The 7,457-nt window shown below is 38.5% G+C and overlaps 1 protein-coding gene across 4 annotated transcripts in view; it reads right to left on the bottom strand.

Moving 5' to 3' along the window:
- rtkn (rhotekin) overlaps positions 1 to 7,457 on the bottom strand; it is an 87,043-nt gene that overhangs the window by 11,066 nt on the left and 68,520 nt on the right. The window lies entirely within an intron of this gene.

Here is a 7,457-nt window from a genome sequence, read left to right as displayed (position 1 = left end):
AGAGTATAAACCAGGCTTTAGAGAGAAAAAAAATTAAAGGAATTCTGTTGCAACAAACTGCTGTGCATGACCAAGACAGAATATACACTCAAACCATGTTAAGGACTCCTTTAAGTGTTATTACATAAACCACAGCAGAAATCATAGAGGGCACACAGAGTATGGCACTGCTGAGGTATTAAAGAATCCCATAGCTGCTTTAATAGTGACCTTCAGCTTACTGTATATGCATAACTGAGTGTGGCTGTGCAAATTCTCTGGGTCATGGCAACCACTAATCTGGATCTGGTGTCTCAGCTTCTTGACAATAGATTTAGATGTTAGTCCCCTACTGCCTATGCAAATTTTTAAACTTAAGTTTTTTCTTCTACTCACCTTATGAACATGGAAACAGAAATATTTCCCTTCACTGTGTCGGTTACATTTACTTTATCAAAATCCACTCCCATTGATCTGCAGTAATATTCTACATTCTCGAACCTGGATTTTATGTTTCCTTTTTTCCGGTAAACCATCAAAATGAAAAGAAACAAGAATTTGAAAAGTGTTTCCTGTGCATACTAAATCAATGTCATCTTTTAACTTTACAGTTTAAACTAATGTGCTTTAGGCGACATGAAAATGTGTTGGCTGTAAGGAGGCAGATATTAGCTGACATATTCCCCAGCCCAGACATACGAGGCTCCTTCGGTCCCTAAAAGTGGTTGGCTCTGGTGATGCTGCCAAAGGATTTAAAAACCTCCATAAGCCCCACTTCTCTTTGTCAGCAGTCCAAATACTGTGCTTTTATTCCAGTCTGAGAACTACTGAATATTGAAGTGGCTTTTGACCAATAAAGCCATTGTGTGTCCTCTCCAGTGACACATTAACAAGCACACACTCAACATGCTAATAAATCTTCTCTGGTGTGAAATTATGCACATTTCCTATCCTCCACCACTCCAATATTTTCCATTTATCATCTCTGCCTCCCTCTAACTAATTTATAAGATTTTTTCTAAGTTATTCCTCTTAAATTTTAAACACTCTTCGCCCATTTCCTTCTGCTTTTACACATCCATCATAGCTCACCATCATCAATCAGATTTTCTTTTTTCACCTCCACAGTTTAACTTTTTAATTTCATCCATCTCACACTGAAACCCAGCAGCTGCAGAATAGATGTTTTTTCAACCCAATCGCCCCAAATATGACACACGGATGTGTCTGTGCCAAAACTGGATACGAATTTCAGGAAAGATCTCCATTTTTTTCGGCTAGGTGAGTTCAGCGACATAATCAAAAATGTTTCTGCGAGGTGTCGCTGTAAATCTATTTTACCACCGTAAACGATGGAAAAACCAAAACTAGACTGACTGACACAATGTCACATTCAGAAAACAGCTGAAAAAATGTCAAAAAATAGTTTGCATTCACAACAGCATTCATTTTTATGATCAATATAATGAGCACAATTGGTAGTCCTTTTTAGTTTAGAAAAAGGTAAGACACTTTCACTAATTTGATGCAGTTAAAAATGTAAATAATTTACAATGACCTAAAATTGAAAAATGTTTGCTTTCATTTTAAACTTCTTTATCCACAGGAGCACAAACATCCTACAACTTTAACTTAAAAGTAGTCTTCAGTTCAACCTTTTAATACAATTTTTTTTTTCTTTCTTGGTAACAAGAATAAAGAAAAAATTTTTTCTGAACCAGATAAATAGGAAATAATATACCCCAAGACTTTTAGTTTTTGGTGATGAGGGAAACATAAAACCGTTTTCAGGTGTCAGATCAACAATGACTATGGATCCTTTTCGCTGAAATCAGGCTTCTCCGTTTCATAGGGCGACAGTGGCGTTGGATGTAGGAGTTTGCCCTGAAAATTGAAGGATTGATGGTTCAAGCCCCGACTCCGACTTTTAGTGTTGTTGTGTCCTTGGGCAAGACACTTCACCTGCATCGTCTACTGATGGTGGTCAAAGGGCCTGGTGGCACCAGTGTACGGCAGTCCCGCTTCTGTCAGTGAGCCCCAGGGCAGCTGTGGCTACAATGTAGCTTGCCACCATCAGTGTGTGTGTGTGTGTGTGTGTGAATGGGTGAATGAATGTAGAGTAAAGCGCTTTGGTCAAGTCTCCTGACTTGAATAAAGGCGCTATATAAGTATATGCCATTTACCATGGATCAAAATCGGTTCAGTTCCTTTTTGAGCAGGTGAAACAGAAAATGTAACCAATTAGTCCGTTTTTGGATAAGTGACAAAACATTTGGACACCACTATGCTTGAGGAGCTCAGTGTTCTGTTACAGTGATTGAAAGTCAGAATAATTACATCGTAACTTGAAAACGGACAGCGTAATGACCCGTTTTGCTAGAAACACACTGGTGAAAATCATTTGTAAGGTTTTTAACCCTTTGAATTGAGGATTATAGTGAAATAAGGACAGTGTCGGTTAATGCTGCCACCGTACTCCAAGGGTTCTGCTCTGCACTCAGGTATCTACAGTTATACTTACTGTGTTTGGGGAAACTCTACAAATGGCTGCTGGAACATTATGATGTTCAATGCAAAGGGGCAGTTTTATGAGATAAAAAAATAAGCCCCCCACCCACGGTTTGTCTGCACATGAGCAACTAAACCGGCACTGATGTATGGCACAAGCTGCATTGCCAACAAAACATATCCAAACAGAGTAAATATAATAGTGTAGCCTACCAAAACCTGCTCACATGACCTAAACATGAGCCTTCAGAGGAACATGGAGGCAATCACAGAGCTCATTAATCTGGAACTAACTCTAAGAAAACTGCAAACAAATCTGCAAAAAGAATCAAAACAGATTATAAATGGAGAGTGGAAAAAAAAAATGTCTGGGTTCTGGTACGTCAAGCTAAACTAAGATCCTTAACTAGGCCTGGCAAAGGACTATGAAAGAATGCATAGTTGTGGATGTGCATGCATGAACACATAGTGTAAAGAATCTGTCATCATAGTCCTGTTGTGCACAGTGGGTCTTAGTGACCTGCTGGGAAGACAGTCTGTATTTTTAGCAGCTAAATTAACAGGCTTCGCCTTCTGGGCATCTCAGAATAGAGATGGGGTAGTCTAAATCTGCCTATAATCCACATGTCTCCCTGTTTGTAAGGTTAAGATGCTAAAACAAAGTGACATGGTCAAGAACGCAGCAAATTTGACCTTCTTCAAATACCAAAGCACAGGTGATCACTGGCACACAGACACACATCCCCAGTATGTGATCAGAGTGGCAGGTGTTAGACCAGCGGATGTAGCCAAAGAGAGACTGACTGCCTGCGATGTTAGGAGGGTAGACAGCAGAAAGATAAGAGGGTGGGGTATCAGACAGTGACACTAAGGAGATGTGATGCTGTCAGGAGAAGGAAGAGGGAGAGTAGAGGATGGGGAGCAGAGAGAAAGGACTTTAGGGAAAGAAAAGGAAGGGGCATGGAAGACTGAGAAATGGAATCAAAATGGAACTACATTTGCAGAAGGACAAAAATTAAAAACATAGAAAAGCCAAATAATAATGAAATTGTCTAATTTAAAATCTTGATTTTATAAAACATGTTCCATATACAAATGTATGTAGAGCTGCTGTGTGAGATGTGGAGAAAAATAGAAATCACTCCTTTTACTTACCAGTAACCCGACCGTGTGAATTCCCTAATCACAACGCATAAAGCTAGCTATTTATCAGTGTTAATTACATAGTTATAAACTGTATGGGTCGTTATAAACTTCCAATGTAGCTAAACATGCATCTATTATAAGCCTTTGCTGGCTGATACTGATTTTCTTTGAGGCATGACCTTAATTTGGTCTTTTATTCTAGACCAGGGGTCACCACAGAATAAAATTTAAAAGAACCATGATAAAGATTTTATAAATACTGAAAGCCAAGGACATCAAACTAAGATTTTCTATTTTTAGAATTTAAAAAGAAAATAAAACTGTAACTATTTACAAAAGAAAAAAGGTCCTTTCTTTTTTAGAATAAGTGAAGGTAAGTGCACCATCATAAATATGACACAGAACACATGTAGCCCACCTAAAAATATAGACTTAGACACACAATATTTAAAGCTAAAAACATTGAGTTATTTTAAAAACTATTGTAACTCTGGTGATGTGCGGTTACACTTTTTCTACACAGATGTGGCATGATAACCACTATTGCCTTAAAAATTAAAATCATTCATTATTTAGTTTGGTTAGAGCCACTGGGGCCAAAGAGCTGCAGGTTGCAGACATTGTTTTAGACAATACTGAATAAAATGTGCTGCCGGTTTTCTGATAAAGGCAGAAGTAGAATCTTGGAAACTAATTTAATCAATTGTGCCTAAATCTTTACTGATTTCCATGAATCTAAAAAGTGATGCATTGACTTGCCATAAAAAAACAACAGATTCTACTGTATTTGATCAGATGATCTTTGGAAAATTGGCCTATTCTGATCTCTAGAAGGGCTCTGGTGCTACTCTAAAAACAACACTCATTGTGTCCATGTCTAAACCTTCTATCCAAATCAGTGACATACACTGTATATGGATCTAACGTGATTTAATGCAGCACTAGAGACCAGATGGTCACATATCTGCCACCTCGCTGTTCCTGTTTGGCTCAGCTTATCTTTGCATGTCACTGGGGGAGGTAATCAGAGATACAACTACTACACAAACATCCCCACAAACAAGACCCCTTAGGGGCATTTGACGCCACTGCAGATGGTGTTTAATGGTTTGTTTACAATGTGTTGCATGCATGAATAGGCTTTCCTGTTCAGATCACCAACCCTTGACCTCCGACTCCTATCACTAAGCAGGTCAGACGCCTGCAGATACATCGTAATGTTTAGATCTACCACACAAATCATTAAAAACATATTAACTCAAAGAAAAAAAAAGATACATTTATAAGCAAGAGCCTTAATTTGAAGAGAGCAAGTATTTCTCACTTGTTTATGAGTTTGAAATTGATATAACTGCATGCTGTACCGTCAAAACAGACATTTAGTTTAATAATTTTGAAATATTATAATACAATAAATAGAATAATTTCAAGTTTTTCTATCCAGAGAAAGCCTTTCCTTTGACTTGAAAATGTATGTTTTCTTCTGTATCTTCCATTAAAACTGAAATATCAAATTTTAACATGCAGTAGAAATCTCTGAATCAGATTATTATCTAAAAGCTTCCACACTGTGCCCAACATTTGGTGACCCTCCTTTTCCATTAACTATTGTGTCCTTTTTAAATAACAGACACCACATTAGAATTAAAGGTCAAAAATAAAAACTGGGGAAAGATAAGACTCCCATAAAACAAGATGCTTGAAAAGTAATACAAATAATATCAATAATATTCAACAGAGGGTAACTGAAGCAAATCTCCTTTTACCAACACAAATAAAAAAACATCTTTGGGAAAAAATGGATTAGTAAAAATGTTAGCTGTCAAACTATTGCATTTATGCATAAACAAAAATGAAATGAAAATTCCTGACCACTCCCAAAGCAGGGACTTTACTGACCAAACTGCCGGCTTTAAATTAGCCAGCCACAACTATGTGCCTCGCCTCTCTCCACCCTCTTCCGTTACTTTCCTTCTTTCCTACTCTGTTCCTTTTCTGCACTGTTCTTAGGGATGGAAGGAGCAGTAGAACAAAAATATATAACAGAAAAAAAAAAAGAAAATGAGCGAGGGAAAAAACCCAGGGATAATTAGACTGAAGGATAAAATGAGGCTGCACATTATGGTATGCAATCAGGGTACTACTGAACATGACGTGCAATACCCCCACATCAGCATTGGTGCATGCTACACAGCTTGGAATCAGAATACACAACAATTCCAAACCAAACCGCTCCCAAACAATGATCCCATTCAACACACAATGTCCCCACAGTGTTTGAGACTCCAGCTGCTGCTGGGAAGTCAGGGCACAGCAACTGTGGAGGGAACTGGTTTGGTTAATACTGCAGGATGGAGAGGAGGGAGGGAGTTAGAGAAACCAATGGAGTGTTGGAAAATGAGTTTTTTTATGATAGCAGAGCTGGCTACCAAACAACGGAAGGTTAATCAAAGCCAAATTATAATACACTTAGGATTCAGACACACACATGCATAGAGTACAGACGCTGCAAGGCAAAATGCCCCCCGTGTTCAAGTGTGAAAGTGCCAGCATGCTGATCTCATCATTTAGGTGATTTACAGAGGTTCAACGCTGAACCTGGCTGCACTTTTAGCCTGAACCGAGAGAACTCTCCCTCTTCCTGAGAGCGTATGTATTCAATTATGCTCTGACAACAGAAGCTGTTTCAGCTCTGCCTGCACAGAAAAACACTATATGTGCAGATGATGTATGTGTGAGCCCTCGTCATGAGGTTGTGATGTGAGGCAGCGTGCAAGTGACTTTCCAGTCAGCTGTTCTCTCAAAAAGCCCAATGTGTGCTTTGCTGCAGCCGAGTTCCAGTACACACCGGGCAGATGTAGAGCAGAAAGCGTTAAGGAGAGAAATAATCAGCTTCTCTCTGTTTCCTAAATCATGTTTTATGAACAAGCAGGAGACAGAAGAGCATGCCTTTGCATGTAATAAAACTGCACACAAGTCAATTAGTGCACATTTGTTCCACATGTGCACTTTAAAAACTCACAAGAGCATTTATTTATATTGAAGGTGGTCTTGAGGAGAGAAACAGCCGAGTGCATCTCAGGCTATATAACTAATTTGTTTAGAATATCAACTGAGCACATGGAGCTCAGACTCTTCCAAGAACTGATCACTCCGGCAATTTATTGGCTCAATAAATCTTCATAGCTCCTACGTTCCGTGCACATTTTCCAGCAGCAGCAATGGGAGCTGGCAGCAGGAGGAGCAGAATACAGAAATCATTATAATATGTGCATGCTGTCATAGCTCGGTTTTTACCTCAGATGTACTGCTTTGTTGGAGTTGGTTCCTATAATTGACAAGTTGCACGAACTTTTATTAAAACAAATCCCACTCACACAATTGAAATGGAATGATAAGAAGTATAAATAATTTTACTTTCTATGATTCTTTCTCTAATTAAGTATCTGATAATAGAAATTTAAGTAATAAATTCAGTAAAACAATAAAACACTTAATCTTAAGCACTGAAAAAATGAGCCTTAGTTCGTTATGTCAAATCTTCCCCTTATAGATGTGCTTACAAGCTACTCAGTAAATAATAAACTGAACTTGTTTTGAGCGATTATAAAATTAATGAATAAATCAGTTATTCAAAGAGAGGTCCGTGAGCTTATAAACGCTCAAGTTTGAACCTCACAGCATTTAATCCCCATAGAGGTTTTACATATATGCATAAACCTAACTGTAATAAAGAAAAGCATCCATCCATCCTTTTTCTGACACGCTTCTCCCAAGCGGGGTCGTGAGGGGCCTATCACCGGCTGTCTATGGGCGAGAGGCGG

This window comes from Cyprinodon variegatus, unplaced genomic scaffold, assembly GCF_000732505.1.
Source record: "Cyprinodon variegatus isolate N-32 unplaced genomic scaffold, C_variegatus-1.0 Scaffold85, whole genome shotgun sequence".
Taxonomy (NCBI): Eukaryota; Metazoa; Chordata; class Actinopteri; order Cyprinodontiformes; family Cyprinodontidae; genus Cyprinodon; species Cyprinodon variegatus.
The sequence above is the reverse complement of the archived record's forward strand: the minus strand, read 5'-3'. Positions and strand labels throughout refer to the sequence as shown.